At 43.9% G+C, this 17,161-nt stretch overlaps 1 pseudogene; it reads left to right on the top strand.

Annotated features, from left to right (window-relative positions):
* Positions 1-16,612: 16,612 nt before the first annotated feature.
* Positions 16,613-16,760, top strand: LOC120093368 (U1 spliceosomal RNA; annotated as a pseudogene).
* Positions 16,761-17,161: the final 401 nt, after the last annotated feature.

Genomic DNA, 17,161 nt, shown 5'->3' with positions numbered 1-17,161 from the left:
TTTATCAGGGGTGCAAAAATAGTAAGGCATTTTCTTTCTGAAGAGCAGTCTATGTGGGGTGTTCTGAATGATAATCCTTAGCAGAAATACTTTTGTCACTTTTCCAATATTGTATTTAAGTGAAGTTGGCACAATTCACAGGAAGTCTGTGTAGGAGGTGGTTCTGATGCTAAGGTCCTGTTCCCCAGTTGGTTCTTGATCAATCAATAAAGATGCCAGGAGCCAATTGCTGGGTAGAAGGAAAGAGTAGGACTTTGGGGTCCCTGCAGGTAAGCTAAGAGTTGCAGGAAGAGAAAGAGGGATTTTCACCATGCTTCAGAGGGATAGAAAGTGACCAAGCATGTGAGTTCTCGGGGTGGAGTGACCATAGGCCACTTCCCCAGGTGGGAGGTTAGAAAAATAACTAGTCTGAGGGCAGATTTAGGGTGTTGAGCTGGGACTAAGGTAACTGAGAAACTGAAGTTGAGGGCAGATTTAGTGCTGAGCTGAGAGTATTGGGAAGGGCACACTAGACCCCCGAGATTAGAAGCACCCAGCAATTGAGCCAATAAGGCAGGTTGAAATGGAGCTTTGTGTGTGTGTTTTTGGTTTTCATCAATGGATCCAATATTCTCTGGGCAGGGCCTGATAGTGTGTTCCACCCAGAGCTTACAGCAGTGTAGTAGGAACCTATAGACCTGGAACCCGATTTTAGTTCTCAGTTTATTTCAGAACTGGCTTCTGTTCTCCATGAGAACCACAGAAGAATATGAAAGGTATGTTACGTCCCCGCTCTATAATGCCATGGGAAACAAGGTATACACATGCAGCCTGGGTTCCTCCGAGTTCTTTCAGGTTGTGCCACCTTTAACTCCTGTCACCCCCCTGTCCCTTACCAATTATGCAGCTCTCTAGAAATGAAGTCATTGTAATGTAGAACCTTGCTATCTCTGGAGCCTCTGTGGTGTAGAGTCATTTTCTTGTTCAACCTGCAAGACCTCTAATAGACCCAGGGGAAACACAGCCCCACTCCTGGAGCTAAGAAAACCAGAAGAACATTGCCTAAAATGTTTGCATGCCCCATGCTGATAAAACCAAGACAGAAAGCAAAGTCTAATCCATAAAAGACATTGCTTTATTTCTTGATGACCAGAGTGTGTGTGTGTGTGTGTGTGTGTGTGTTTGTGTGTGTGTGTGTGTGTGTGTGTGTGTGTGTACTCACATATCAATGTTATAATTGTGAAGTATGGATAAATATGAAAAAGTAACTTGAATCTTTCTAAAACAATTCAGTAATTATTAGCTTGTCACAATTAGAATCAGTTGCCTTTTCCAAAATTAGATGACCTTTTTAAATGGAGCAATGGAAGCCTAATTTAACCCAAAAATGTTGGGGTTTCACTTAAGAGCCAATTTCTAAGTTCAACAATTATTTTAGTGACAAGATCCTGCTTACTTTCAATTGAGAACAAATTGGCAAACCATTGTTTACATATTGTATATACCCATCTAAGCTCTGGATACATTCTCATAAAGGATTCTTTCATGATTTTCATGCCTACTCTTACATGTCAAAGTACAAGGGACTTGAAAAATAAAGCTGTTGATGGTGAAGCTAAAATCAACTTGGTGTGGCAGAGCCAGTCACCTTGTTATGCAGGAGATAAAAGTGTACAGTGGCACTCTGAGGGAGGAGCAGGCCTCAGCCACCATCTTTCTAGCCACTGTCCAGAATGCCTGGACATCACCGTGTGATGATCTAGGAAGACTCATCACAGGATCTATGAAGCCTGTCCTTTCTCTTGACCTTCTAGCAGTAAACAAAAGGCTATCTTCAGGTCTTATGTGGCAGTATTTAAATGAAATACCTCTATTAAGGAGGATTAGGTACTTAAAAACAATAACAATTTCTTTTGCTTAAAGTGTTTCCAATGCATTTTCTTATCCATTCTTGTTTTCCCCTCTTGGCCCAGGGACTGTTATGTTTAGTAACAAACCGGTCTCTGGAACTCAGGCTGAAAAGCGCCTTATCAGCACCACAAGATGCCACACTGAGGCACAACTCAGAACCTGATGATCAGAGAAAGACAGTTTTGTCCTATCTCACCATGGCCCAATAGGGCTGCTTCCAAAGGAAAGCTCTTACAAGAGCCAACAATCTACTGAGCTTCTGGGTGGAGACGAGGGACAGAATTCCAGGGCCAGCCACTGCAGCTGATGTTTGTAATTCCAGCACATAAAAAGGCTCAGGCAAGAGTCATCACTGGGAGCCTGAGGCCAATCAGGACTCCATAGTGAGTTCCAGGCCATATTGTGCTGACGTGAGACACTGTTCCAAAGAACAAAACAAGACAAGATTCTTTGTGACCACAAGTGCCTTCCTGTCCCTGAATTCCTTCACGGGCTGTGTCCCTGTCCTAGATTAAGCAGAATGTGCATTGTTGTGACATAGGTCTAGTGGATAAAGACCCATGACAGTGCACTGGCCATCACCTTGCATGACTTTGGGGATCTAATTGGGGTGACAGGGAATAAGGAAATAGAAGACACATCTATGGGGAAGCTGGGATCAGGTAGGCCTTGCAGCAGCCTAGAGATTCAGCACATGGTACATATCTGAATATTTTATACATCTGAAAGAAAAGGTAGGGTTATTGGATACAGCTGAACAAGGAAACAGCTTTAACTAATCAGTAGGGGTCTCTGAAGGGGAGTCTAAGGCCATAGACATCCTGGAGCAGGAGGCTGCAGGGGAAATTTTCTGTACATACTATCAACAGTCAAGATCAGCAGAAGGCTTTGCCATTCCCATGGGTCTGAGGCATTGGGGTCTTTGACGTGTTGTGCCCATGTCAAACAATACACAGTCACTCAGGGGTTCCCTCATTCACCACAGGGTACATAGTCAAACCATGGCAGAATACACTACATGACAATCCTTGGGTCTCATGTTGTATTAGACACCGGATGGACAAGCCACGGTGAGGTCTACCACAGCAAACTTGACACTCTTACTTTTAAATGTCCTGTGAAGATCAGTTCCACCTCCAGGTTCACTAAGTGAAAACAAGACACATTCAACATTAGGAAGCAGCAGAGCCTGAGAGCTTCCATTTCACAGGCAAAGGATGGCGAGTCACCTGACTAGGGAGTGGACTTCAGAGGGACAGAGCCCTGTTTTGAAACTGAGCCAGAATTCAAAATGGAGGTTGGCCAAGCATCACAGAAAGAAAAATTTTGTTTCATTTAGAAAATTGCTAGTTTTGAGTCTCAGTGTTTAAGTATGAAATTTAAGGATCTATTGAAAGTAGCTATTGAAAGAACAATGTTCTTTAATAACTGCACATTGCTTCAGACAGCATCTCATCTCCCAAATAGCCCAAAGGAAGTATTTTCCCATTTTCCATACAAATATAAATGACTGTCTGTAACTGAAGCATTTTCATGTAATGTGCAAATACCATTGTCCTCATTTCTTGTTTTAAAAAAAAAAAAGTCACATGAATTGATGCTGAGCAAACAGAGTAGATTTAAGGCTGCACTTCTCACTTGCAGACAGAGGGTGCCTGGGTATCCCCAAGACTGCTCAGGACAGCTGCCAGAGCCTCCCTTCTACCACACAGCTGTGTGCAGCTGATCTTCCTTCCGGGGGAGTCCACCATCGCTGTATACAGCCACATTGTCTGTGGGGGATCCTGATGCTTTCCCTTAGCTATCAAAGGGTGTTGCTTAAGAATGTAGAACAATGTCATTCTATATTCAATAGACATGCTTTTACTTTGCAAATATACCCTACCTTTCATAAGTTTGGTGTTTTCGTTAACACGTAGCAGGTGTCATGCTATAGCCTTAAAGTGATATGCTAAGTAAAACGTGCTACATTTCCTCCATTCTCACTCTAGTGCAATAAACAGCAGCAAATACAACTCAGACAGAGGCTCTTTGGCATCCTCAGAATTTTTTTTTTTTTGGTTCTTTTTTTTTTTCCGGAGCTGGGGACCGAACCCAGGGCCTTGCGCTTCCTAGGTAAGCGCTCTACCACTGAGCTAAATCCCCAGCCATCCTCAGAATTTTTAAAGGGACTTTGACACTAAAGATTGTGAGATGAGTTGTGCTAAAGGAATAAACCTTCACTGAAAGAGAAAATAGGGGCTGGGGATTTAGCTCAGTGGTAGAGCGCTTACCTAGGAAGCGCAAGGCCCTGGGTTCGGTCCCCAGCTCCGAAAAAAAGAACCAAAAAAAAAAAAAAAAAAAAAGAAAGAGAAAATAGAGCATAGCTGGCATCAAAGATAGAAACAGGTTTGGTATTAAAATGAAGAGAGCGGTTTCTCAGCTAAAGGAAGAAAGAATCAGAAAGAAAAAAATGTTTTTAATAAATGTGGGAAGGGAGGATGACATTTTAGGCAAAAGACTCACCTATGAGACCAGAGAATATGGGAAAATAAAATTCAGATCCCCGCCTTTAACTCATGAGAGTATTTCGGGAATGTGTTGAGGAGGAATTTGAGTGTGTTTGCCTGTTCGCCGACAGAGAGAACTTCGTAAGGAAGAACTGCTACAGTAGAAGTGATATGGATGGGCAAACATATTTGTGGATCGGCAAAGTGTCAGCTAAATTAATATAAGACCTTAAGTCAATGCATGAATTGATTTTAATTAACAGTTAACTCAGGGCACAACCTAAATGTTGAGTAATTGTGAATTGGTTACATAAATTATATCCTTCTGATGAGACACTCACCGTTACTTCCTGTAATGCATAATGACTTGTAAAAACAGCCGCAAATGAGAAAGTAGCCTTAGAGTATTTGGAAGTCTAGAAAAAAGATGGGAAGGATTGATATCAAAATGCTAATATTGTCTATCTGTAAGTGATGGTGAATTATTATTAGAATTTGTCCTTTTGAAGATTTACATGGTCCACATGTAGCCATAATGATAATAACATCACAACCAAGTCGCTTTGTAGAACTTAAAGTCCTCTTCCCTTGAGATGGTTCAGAGTTGGAACCCTTTCCACCCCCATCAGCCACTCCCGGGGACTCCTCTGTGGTTTCAGTAGGAAGCCAGTTTCTTCCTCTTTATTCTAACTATAGCTGCATCCATGTTGCTTGTAGAGTCAAGAGCTCCAAGGCATGCTAATTGGTCTTATTCTGCAAACGGGGAACCAGAGAGTTTAGAGCAGCATGATGGAGTCTCCGGAGGTGAAGAACACAAATGAATGGGGAGGTCTATCCTCCAGGTTTCCTGTAGCATCTCCTAGCAGAAGACTCTTCATGTGCTTACTGTTGTATAAGCCCCATGGCATACTAGACACCTGGCAAGACTGTTGCCATGGGAACACCAGTATGATGTTCATACACAGTTTAGCTCTAGTCTCAGAAGCTGAAAGAAAAGGCTGGATTGTCTTTGTGTTGCAGATATGGAGATGCAGGCATTGGAAGCAAAGCGGCTGGCTCAGATCTGATGATGAACCTCATGTAGAAGAGCTGGGCAGAGTCCAGGCCACGCCACTGTTAGCTGGGGCTGGAACAGTTGGCAGATGTTTTCAGTATGAGTGTGGCTGGGCAGGGATTCTCTACTAGGGAGACACCAGGTCATCATGCACAAGCTCAAAGTGGGCACTGGTGACATGGCTACCTGGAAAGCTCTGTAGGAAAGAAAGAGGACTTAGTTCCACAGCTGAAAATTAATGTTAGGAGTGGAAGTCACCACTGAGAAGATTCCCTTGCCAGAGACTCACTGAGCAAGCAGAAGTCTGAGTCAGTCAGAAGAAAAGGAGGCAAAAGAGTACAGTACTCAGGGAAAGGGGATGGGAACTATTTAGCCCTCTTAGGAGCATACTAACAAGTAGACTCCATGAGGAACACACAGTAGAACTGCTTTAGCCTAACGAATGTGACCCCATGAAGAGCTCACAGTAGGACACACAGTGGGAAGGTTAAGGGATTTTGAAGGAGTAACTGACGAAGGCAGTAACAGCCAAGTTGCTTCTCTTCTTTCCATGTGGGTCGCTTGCACATGTCCCTTTCTGATGACCACTTAGGTTTAAGCAAAAAGAGAAATGGAAAAAGAACCGACCGGAGAATAGAAGCATTTTATGTAGAGGTTGTAGGGTAGGAAAACAAAGTAACAAGCAGTCAAAGGCTTTAAAAAGCAGAATTATTATTCCATGAAATTAATGTAAACAGTGTATCTGCCCAGTCTTGCTCGTGTTATAGGAAATAATACTCAATTTTGCTTAACACAAATAGCAAAGGATTGATAGGAGAAAAAACCTAACAGCCAGAGGATTCAACTGTTTATTTGGGCCATGAGGAAAAAAGCAGATCTCTGGACCAGAAGTCTGCACACGTTCTGCAAAGGGTCAAATGGGAAACATTCCAGGTTTTGCAGGCTACAAAATGACCTCTTCCAGAATACAAAGTCACTCATAGCTTAGGTGCTCAGAAACATGATTTGATGCATGCTGCTCTGAACTATTACACCACAGCTAAGTGCCACAGTGGGCAGCAGAGCTGGAGGGAAGAAGGGAGCCATCAATTTGCTGGTCCTCTCCCAAACTTGGGGCATCTTGCTCACACCAGATCTCTAGCCCCTGGAACAACGCCTGGTATATATACTTGACTCAGTGAATGACCATGGTATTCAGATGGCTGGTGAAATGATACAAGCTGTCTCCACCTCTCCCCTCCGTCTTTGTAAGCTGAACACAATGATTTGGATTAACTCTTCTCTACATCCAAGAATTCATAGTAACTGACCTTTGCTCTCTTCTGCCCACTCATAATGAGATGACTAAATACTGTGATTTTTCTAAAATAGGGATGAGTACACAACACACACATACACACAGACACACACAGACACGCACAGACACACACAGACACACACACACACATCAATGCTTGGAGCTGGGGATTTAGCTCAGGCCTGGCATGGCTGAGGACCTGAGTTCTATCCCCAACACTGAAAAAACATTATTTGTTTATATGCACACACATACGTATGTACTGGAAGAGAGCTAATGTGGAGTATAGGCCTCTTTTACATGAAAGTATCGTGGTTAATAGGATCAGGTGTTTCCTGAAAAAGGAGAAGGAAACATCCCAAGTTAATTTGTGCTAGTGTGTCTAATAACTCATTTATCATAACCACATGAGGTACCAGAAGGAAGGCCATTAACATTTTACCTGTATAAAATAAAACTGCGGAAAAGTTGACTAATCTGCTCAAATTCTTGTGCTCTTTAGGAGAAAACCGTGTCTGCTAGAGGTTGAGTTTCTGGCTCTGGAACCAACTTGCCCTCTGAACTTTGTGATGATCACATCCAGTAAAAATATAAGTAGCTGTCTCCTCTGGGGCCAGAAGACTTCCTAAGTGCTGTAAGCTAGGTCACGGCACTACTTGTTGTTCAATAAATAGCTACTGAATCTGACTTTTGTTGAACGCATGAACTGACTGACATTCTCGAGAAAGAAGAAAGAAGTTTGGGAAGCACCATTAAATGACCGTATCCTTAGGAGTGTAAATATATCCAAGAAAGGACAGAGATTCAGAGACTAGAAGGATCCCAGTCTCTGGACGAACGTAAGTATTTTGTCAGTGAGGTCCACAGAATTGTTGGTTTCACTTCTGTTAGGGGCAAAAGTTTCGTTTGAAATTCCATAGACAAACAAACACAACACTATTCTTAGAATAGTTCTCAAGAAACCCCTCAGGCCAGCTTAGGCTTGAAAATGCTTGCTCTTTTATTTTCCTCCTGCACAGACACACAAGCCAACGCTCCGTCTGCATTTCAGAGGAGGGTGTGTGTTGCCCTGCTACTTAAGGTCCAAGTCTACCATTGTCCCATTGTCCCAGTAGCCTTCTGTACTCAGCATAAGTTGGAGGACTCCCTTCACTAGCACGGTCTCTCGTTCTCTAACCTTGCCTGGGGAGCCCTAAAGTCCCCCACACATCTTCTTTCAGAATGTCATATATAGCCTTAGTTAGATTACAGGTTCAACTTCATTTCTCTGGATAAGAACCCATTCACAAGCACCTGAGATTCCTGAAATGTTTCCCCATGCAAATGAGGCATTTTGATACTGTAAGCCTTCAGCCAATGACCTTTGCCCATCCTGGATATTCTGATTCCCATCCCCCAAATTATATAAGCCTTTAATTATTCCAAGTAAAGTTGATCTGCCTTCCTGTAGCTGGTCCTGGTGTTGTCATTTTACTCACAGGACTTTCAAACTCTCCCCCCGACGGCACCTCCCCAGCACACCCCCCCACTGTTGTCTCTGCCCCCTCGACCCTCATGGATCTACAATCCCCTTGGGCAGGGAGGATCACAATTCTGTTCTATAGACTACTTATCACCTGAAGATTATCCTGGGCAGAGGATGTCAAACACGGTTTGATCCAGGCATTAACTTGCACAATTAGGAGTCTGCATCTCTCTGGTTTTTGGTACAAGGTTCTCTGAGAAGGCACCCTGTTCTCAATAAGATCCTCTCCAGTGCTATGGAAAAAGAACTTGTCCGGTGGCACAAGACTTTCAAGGCCTTGGATTGCCATCAGCTGAGTAAGACCTTGATCATATGGCATGGCTGGAGTAATTTGAAGTTATGAGGCCTGGTCTGCTTCATTTGTGCACCCTTAAAGCAGTCACTGTCCCCAAACACACTCCAAATGCCGCACTCCTGAAATGTCCAAAGATAAAAGCCCATCAAGTTCAAAATCCTGAAAATTACAACCATAAAGGACCAAAATCCTGAGTACTAAAAATCTACTTCTCTCACTCCCTCCCCCAACCTTCCCCCGCCCCAAACACAATACCCATAAAAGCTACACAGGAGTGCTACAAGGCCAAATTCTGGGGTTATGCTCACCCCATACCAGAAGGAGGCCTCTGCTCTAACCACTCTACTGTTTGTCTATGCTAACATTCTATGCTATGTCTATGCTATGCTTGATGACACTGAAGATTTTAATGAATTAAAGCTGCTTTTGTCTAAAGAGTCTAGTAAAAGTTCCTGGCTAGTTCAAAGGTAAGTAGGTGCGAGGGACACCAGAGAGCACACAGCCACCCTGGTGTTCAGTCACCAGAATGGGCTCTGCGAACCTGTGGTCTGTGTGCACACATTTCACTATCTGACCTACTTCTGTATGAATAAGCTGTGTGTGTGCATAGTGTTGTGTCAGTGCAACCTTCTTCAGTACACCTGAATGCTTCTACTTGACAACTACAGAGACTGGCCGAGCTCTACCTCCTGAGTGTTTGATTTAAAGGCGTGCACCACTACACTCAGCCAGACTTACGTGTCTCTGCGTGGGATGCTTTAGTTACTCTCCTATCGCCATGATGAAACGCCGTGACTGAAGCACCTTATAAAAGAAAGTGTTTAATCTGGCTTAAGGTTTCAGAGGGTTGGAGTCCACGATGCAAAGGAATACCTGAGAGCTCACATTGTGATCCACACTGAGGCAAAGAGAGAGAGAATGCAGGGAACTGCTCAAGAATTTTGAAACATCGGAACCCGACCCCCTAGTGACACACTTCCTCCACTTCTTCCAACAAGGACACGACTCCTAAATCTTCCCACAGCACTATTTTTAAGATTGCCCTAAGCAGCTCTATGGTTGGGCCACTCCCTAACTCCACGTGGCTAACATACTTCCCTCTGATATTCCTGAATTAATACTTACTAAAACTGATTTTATTTTTGCCGCCCGGGACCCTGCTGGGCAGCCCTCCTGGGACTGCTTTCCTCCTGTACCCACATGTCTCTCCTTGGGGCCACTGTCTTTTCCTCCTGCACCTTTCTGGTGTGGTTTGTCTCCTATGCCTTTGTTATGACAGAATGCCCTCTTCCTCCTTCCTCTGTCCTTTCCCAGGAATCCTAAAAGTCCTCTCTGTCTCCCAACCATAGGCCACTGGTAACTTTATTGACCAGTCAAAAGTCAACTGGGGACAGGCTTCCTTTAGTCCCATGTGTGGGACACTGCAAACAGGTTTTGGGGCACATAATTAGCATGAGAACACAAGCCACTCCACATGTGCCCGTGGGAGCCATTCTCATTGGAGCCTCAAAAGGTGGTATGTGCTCATGAGGGCAGGGGCCTGCAGAGATCAGCAAAGGGTGTCAGAATCTCTGGGGCTGGAGTTACCTGTGGTCCTGAGCTACCTGATGAGGATGCTGAGGCAGCAGCCCAGCGAGTGTATGCATACGCTGTCATACCTGTGTTTTTGTATGGATACTGGGGATCTAAACTTAGGTCCTCGTGCTTCTTCTTGGTCATCTATTGCCGAGAAGAGGCGTCATGTCCACAGCAACTCTTTTTGAGGGACAGAGGGGGTCGAGACAGTTTTTCTCTGTGTAGCTGATTGGGGGACTCACTTGTGAGAGGGGATCACAGGTGACCTGCCAAAGCAAGAATTCACTTGGGAGAAAGGGTCATTGCTATCTTTCATGAGCAGTAGCCCCTTTACCTAATTGTTTTCCACTAGGTCTGAAGAGTCCTCTGCTGTGGGACCATCACACTGGGTACTGACCTTGTAGCACATGACAAACATCTCACACTATAGGAGCGACAATATTACTCAGAAACAAAAAGATTTCTTTGTAAAATCAGTATTATATAAAAATGATACCAGAGCATGTAATATAAATCAACTGAGTGAGAAGCTCTGCTGAGGGCTGAGTATGGCGGTGGACATATTTGTTTTGTTCGTTTGTTTGAAACAGGGTCTTATAGAGCTCTAACTGTCCTGGAAATCTGTAGACCAGGCTGGCCTTCAACTCAGAGTTCCATCTGCCCCTTGAGGGGCGAGGCAGTGATAGAGGAAATCTAAGGGAACAGAAATGAGAACCAGAGAGGGAAAAATAATACAAAACAGAACTTTGGCACACACACTTACAAAATAAACAAAACAACAGACCAGAGAAGGCCAGCTAAGACCATGATGGGAAAGGCAAGCAGGAATTTAGGAGCACTTGGGGGGTTAGGACTCAGCTGTAGACCCCAGAAACAATGAGAAGAAACAGCAGTTGAGGACTGAGAACAGGGGTTCCGGGGGAGTCCTTCAGTAGGGTGCTGGTTGACAGGAAACAGCAGCATGGTGGGAAGATGACTTGGAGAATGTGTCCACAGACACGTTTGATGCGTCCTTCCATTCATTCGTTTCTACAAACGGTTAAGAAGCCAGAGAGTCCCAGTCCTTACAAAGCTACTGTCTCCCTGTGGAGTCATACGGCTGAGCAAGCAGTTACAAGGACTGTGATGTTCCAAGACTGGACAAGTGCAGGCTGGGAGGCATCTGTTGGGTCCAAGGACCACCATTGCCCCGTGTTTATTGTCCCTTCTAAGCCCAGAGCCTTCTCCTGAGTCTGTTCCCAGCTCCATACTCTCCTATTATGGATTTAAATACCTCAGCCAAGCTAACAAAATGTGGGAACACTTAACTGTTAATTTGTAGTAAGAAAAATGAGTATGAAAGATCTGGGTATTTGAACGCAGTAATTGGTGTACTCCTTCCTGCTAGAGGAGGGTGCAGACTACTTTCAGAGGATTGCTCAGGGTCAGGGTCACACTGAGAGGTAATGAAGACAATCCCGAGGCTCACATCACAAAGTGCCAAGAGCCCCGTGTGCTCCTGTGTTCCCCCCCCCCCCACCACTACCACCACCACCATTATATGCCCTCCGAGGAAAGGTCTGTGTTCAGGAGTGGAGCTGTGGTGAAGTTCTCAGTATCCCCTTACACTCTCCCACTTCTGTCTATAGCTCACCGGATAGACTTTTTCTTAGGCAGAATCACATCTCAGTCTTCTCCTCTTCCAAGGTCATGTGGGTATTGTTGAATTATATATGGTACTCGAAAACTGTTAGGGTCAGATTTTATCATGTATATGTGCATAAACACACATGTGTTATGTATATCATATCATTTCTTGTTATGTTACACACAATGTCATAGTTTAATAATGTCTAGGTTCATGTGTGAGGTGTAGTATTAGCTCGTTCTGGGAGTGTATTGCTTATTTTCATTCATCAGATCTAGACTATAGTGAGTGTGATTGACTTTGGCCAATTTGGAAGGAGGAGAAAGAGACTGAAGTTTAGCTCTACAGTCCCTCTACAAGGGATCACTAGTTAACTGCTGAGGGGGGCCTCTCTGTGGTAGAATTTGTTGAACAGTTAATCTCTCTTGTCCTTTTTTGGCATCAAAGTGGTAACAGTTCCTTGGTCTGCACCGCCCTCAAGACTTAGACCAAGAAAGCCAGGCAGGATGGCAATTACCTTTAATAGAAACTCTTGGAAAAGCAAGAGTTCAAGGTCAACCCATACTAAAACACAGCCAGTTCAAAATCAGCCTGAGAGCCCAGCCCCCTGTGCTCTGTGTGTGTGTTGCACACTTTTTTAAAAAAGATTTTTATTTATTTTACGTATGTGAGTACACTGTAGCTGTCTTCAGACACACCAGAAGAAGGTTTCGGATCCCATTACAGATGGTTGTGAGCCACCATGTGGTTGCTGGGAATTGAACTCAGGACCTCTGGAAGAGCAGTCGGAGCTCTTAACCACTGAGTCATCTCTCCAACCCCCAGTGTTGCACACTTTTAATCACCAAGCTTGAAAGGCAGAGGTACAAGTGAATTCCAGGATGGCCTGGTCTACGGAATAAGAGAAAGGGGAGGGGGATAAAGAGAATTGAATCAAAATACTGCATTGCCTGTGTAGATCTCCTTAAAGCCTGTCTATAGCATCAGAAACCGTGATTTTATTAAAGACCCCTCCCCTAGTTATTCAGCTGATATGTCAGGACGCTGGCTTTTTAACAGTTGTTTGTCATCATCAGTGTATGTGGCTAACTGTGTTTCATAGTGACTGAGATCCCAAAAGTCTAGAAATTTCTTTTTTTTTTACTTCAACAAGAGTAACTTCCTATAAGATGACTATAGAAATAAAAATCAAATTTTGTACTGAGAAAGGAATGTTAAAGAATACCTAACTAAGTCTTACACATGAAACCAGGGCAAGTAAGGTCTGTGACTGACAGGGCCTCACAGAGGTGATCAGTGGTGAACTGGAGTAAGACTGTGTGCTGGCTGGTTCTACCTAACAGAAGCTAGAATCACCAGAGAGGAGGGAATGTTAGTTGAAAAACTACCTTCATAAGATTGGGCTGTGAGCAAGCCTGTAGGGCACTTTCTTAATTGGTCATTGACATGTGAGGACCCGGCCCATTGTGCCAGAGCTGATGCTCCTTAGTTTTGTAAAAAAAGCAGATTGAGCAAGGCATGGAAAGCAAGCCAGTAAGCAGTACTTCTCCATGGCCTCTGCCTCAGCACCTGCCTCCAGTCCCTGCCTTTTTGAGTCTCTGCCCTGGCTCCTCCAAGCCAAATAAACCCTTTCCTCCCCAACTTGCTTTGGCCATGGTGTTCATCACAGCACTAGGAACCCTACCTGGTTCTTGGGCTTCTGCTACTCTGTTCCTATTGGGGGGGTTACTGAGGCCTGGTAGTATAAATCAATACTGGTGGCGCCTTATAGTTTTCTTTCATCCAATAAGAATTGATAGGAAAGAGCTAGGTGTGACAGCCCAAGCCTATAACCCCAGCCTCAGGAGAGCAGAGATGGGAGGAACAGAAGATGAAAGCTAGCCTGCCCTACGGGAGACTCCAGCACAGTAAGTAGAAATAAGCCAGGTAGTGGTGGCCCACACCTTGAATCCCAGCACTCAGGCAGATCTACAAGTCTGAGGCTAAGAGCTTGTCTATAGAGTTCCAGAACAGTCAGGACTACACCAGGAAATCCTGTCTCAAAACACAAGCAAGCAAGCAAACAAATAGAAACAAAGTAGCAAACAATAACAAAACAGAATTGCCATAAAAGGAGGGAGATGGAGGTTGGCATGGTGATTTTTTTTTAAATAGAATTTCTTTCTTTTCGCAAGAGGACAAACTATGCTCTTTCCTTAAGGACAGGCTCAGTTCTTGGAATTGCACAATGAAAGGGATGGTGTGTCGCTCCCAAACTCGGTGATGAAATGGAACACGTGACTCGCCCCTTGCTTTCTTTCAGACATACACTAGGAAGGGAGCTGCCCTGTGCTAAGATCACAGGAAAAGAGCTGGACAACCAACCTGTCTTCCAACCAGACTTCCAGCCTGCAAATAAATAACATGCCAGCAATAGCCTGACTTTGCAGAACTAGAACCATGCTGCAAACTGCTCTTAAGCTCCTAAACCAGAATAAGGGGGGCAGGAGGTGGGGCACAGCAAGGTAGAGAAAGTCTTCAGGGGGAAAAAAATCATACGGTCTGTGAAACGTTCTTACATAGCACCAGTAAAATTCACTCCAAGGATAACTAACACACACACCTGATAAATTGCCAAAGAGACAGATTTGGAGCCCAGAATGTCATGGCTTCTGGAAGAACACAGGAAGAAAATATTTTACAATTGAAAACGTTTCCAAATGGCACTCTGGGTAAACCATGGTCTGTAGAAATCCAGGAGTAAATTTGGTGAGAGGTCAGATAAAACAGGGAAAGCGAGGAGGGGAACGGAAATGGGGGAGCAGAATTCTGTGTGGCACCCAAGAGGCAGCCAGAGAGCCAGGATGCAACAGGGAGACCGGATCATTGAAATGGAAGAAGAAAGGGAGGCATGATTGTGAAAGCTTAAAATAACAGCACCAGCACAAGAAAGACTTCACTCAGAGGTACTGTGGGTAGACAGAACGCCAGTGTTATGGCTTGGAGAGGACATAGCCCCTCCCACCCGAGGCTCCCTCATGGGGGTAGGCGTTGGTACCTAATGCAGTGTTGAGGGATAAGGTTCTGGGAGACTTGAACAGATCCCTGAGGACACTGTAATCAATGGGTTGAGCTACAGGACGGACCATTAGGGAGTGGTAGCAATCCTGGAAGGTGGGAACTGATTGGAGGAAGCAAGTCCCTAAGAAAGACCTTCGAAGGGTATGACTTATCTTTGGCCTTTCTGCACTCTGTCTCTCTCTGTTCCCAACCAGCAGCTTCTTCTCTCCAAGCTCTCGTCACCCTGATGCTCTCCTGCCTCACTGCAGGCCCATGGCAATAAAACCAGCTGACCCTGAGACCTCGGAGACCTCAAGCCTAAATGCGCCTTTCCTTTCTTGAAGAGGTTTTCCCCTCCTCACGTATTTTGTCAGTGATGCAATATGACTAACAGAAGGGATGAAAATAAAATCTGGACACAGTAGGAGAGTTTAAAAGAAAAGGCAAGAATAAACGGGGGATGGGGGAGGGGCGAGGCAACAACCACTGCCACCCAGTCTGACTCTTGGTTATGAAAGAAACTGGGATGAAATTGAAACTCCTTGTGATGCTTCAAGCTTGTGTTGTTTGTTTTCCTAAGGGAAGGCTGGAGTTTAAGTGGCAAAGGCAACGTCTGAGCATTAGAGACCGTAATAAAGTTGAAAACTGAGTTCCTGGAAGAGGCTGGTTATCTCTCCATTTGCAATATGCCCCCTCCTGTTGAGGAAGGCTTTGGCAGACACATTGGATTTGATTCTGGGGAAAATGGTGATTTTTCCCATCTCAGTCAAGAAGCTAACAGCATTGCAGTAATCAGAGGTACTCAGAGGCTTTGAATTTAGATCAACTTCCCCTTAGTAATCTTATTGCAAATATTAGTTGTAGTCAGGGTCAGGAGATCCCCCAGGCCTGAAGTCATGCTAGGAAGAAACTCAACTTTGACTCTTACAAAGCCAATAAGAGGACGCCTAAAAAGAGCGGAATGTGTGCTTTGTATTAAGAGATAATCATCAATAAATGAGGTATAAACCTCCTAAAAATAGAGCCAGTCTATGGCTGCCTTCTAACTGTGAAATGTACCAAAAAAAAAAAAAATTGCTAGGCAAAATGTGATTAGAATTCCCATGCCCTACGGAGAAAGCTTGAAATAAGGCACGCATATTCATGTAACCCGCTGTAATATGCATAACAATAGAAACGCTGGAAATATATGCCTGGGAAAATGCTAATGAAACATTAATAAGCAAAAAAATTCTCTGTGCAGAATCAGAGAAGGAATCAGAGAGCAGAGATCTAATGTTTATGGAAGAGCAACGGTTTATAAATACAAAGAGGCAGAATTAGAAATGTTCAAGGTGGCTCGCTTTATTTTAGGAAAACCCCAGGAAGGAGAGAGAAAAAAAAAAAAACGAAATATGTTCCAAAATTCCTTGTTTTTTTTTTAAAAAAAAATAGCAGTTTACTACCTCTCAATATTAGAAATCTGTGAGATTCTAGTTTTTCTTTATGCTTTCTTGTTTTTGAAATACCTATAATCAACTGTATTACTGTCTTAAGACACCCCTTTTATAAACTGTATTTCAGGTTTAAGGCCAGTATTGTGTATAAATAAGGGAACGCGCATATGCAAGTTGTAGCCTACAAAAATAATATTATTGTAAGGATGACAGGAACAGATGGATTCTGTTTTCATTTTGGTGACAAATATGTAGGTCTCGAGTCAGTATAAACAACTATAGAGAGATTGAGGCAGTGAAGGATAAAAATACGAAAATAAAATGAGGAAAGAAAAGAAAAATTCATTAGAATCACGAAAGTATGATTTCTCAGTCAAACAAGGCCATACTTACCTGGCAGGAGAGAGACCGTGAGCGGAAAGGTGGCTTCCCTAGGACAAGGCACTCCAGGTGTGCTGACCTGTGGTTTCCCCGAGTGGGAAACTCAACCACAAAATTTGTGGCAGTGAGAGTTGTGTTGGCATTCCCCCTTTTTAAAAATTAAAACAACAAGTGCAACTTGAAGAGCCACTGAATAAAGAGACTATTGAGACAGCAGTTTTCTTGCTCTGGAGTTTTGAATTACCATGGTTCCGAGGTGTTTCTACTCAGACGCAAGTAAAACCGCAAGCCTGCACCTATAAGGAACCTTAGAGGTGATCTAGTATCCAATTCTACTAAGAGAGGCAAAGAGATCTGAGAATAAGCTTGAAGTGGAGTTATTCTCTTCCTCGCTGGCTTTTGCGCAGCTCCTGCTACCTACGGGCTTCATGGGCTTTCCTCTGAAGCCTCAAAGAAGAAACACTCATTAGGCCTAGGCTGTGCCGGCATGACAAATCACCGGGCATAGTCAAGCTTTCTAAGGCTGAAAAGGCTTAAATTACTGAAGGAATAC

The sequence above is a fragment of the Rattus norvegicus genome, chromosome 6, assembly GCF_036323735.1.
Source record: "Rattus norvegicus strain BN/NHsdMcwi chromosome 6, GRCr8, whole genome shotgun sequence".
NCBI classification, from domain to species: Eukaryota; Metazoa; Chordata; class Mammalia; order Rodentia; family Muridae; genus Rattus; species Rattus norvegicus.
Note: the sequence above shows the minus strand (reverse complement) of the source record. Positions and strands in the feature narration are given on the sequence as shown.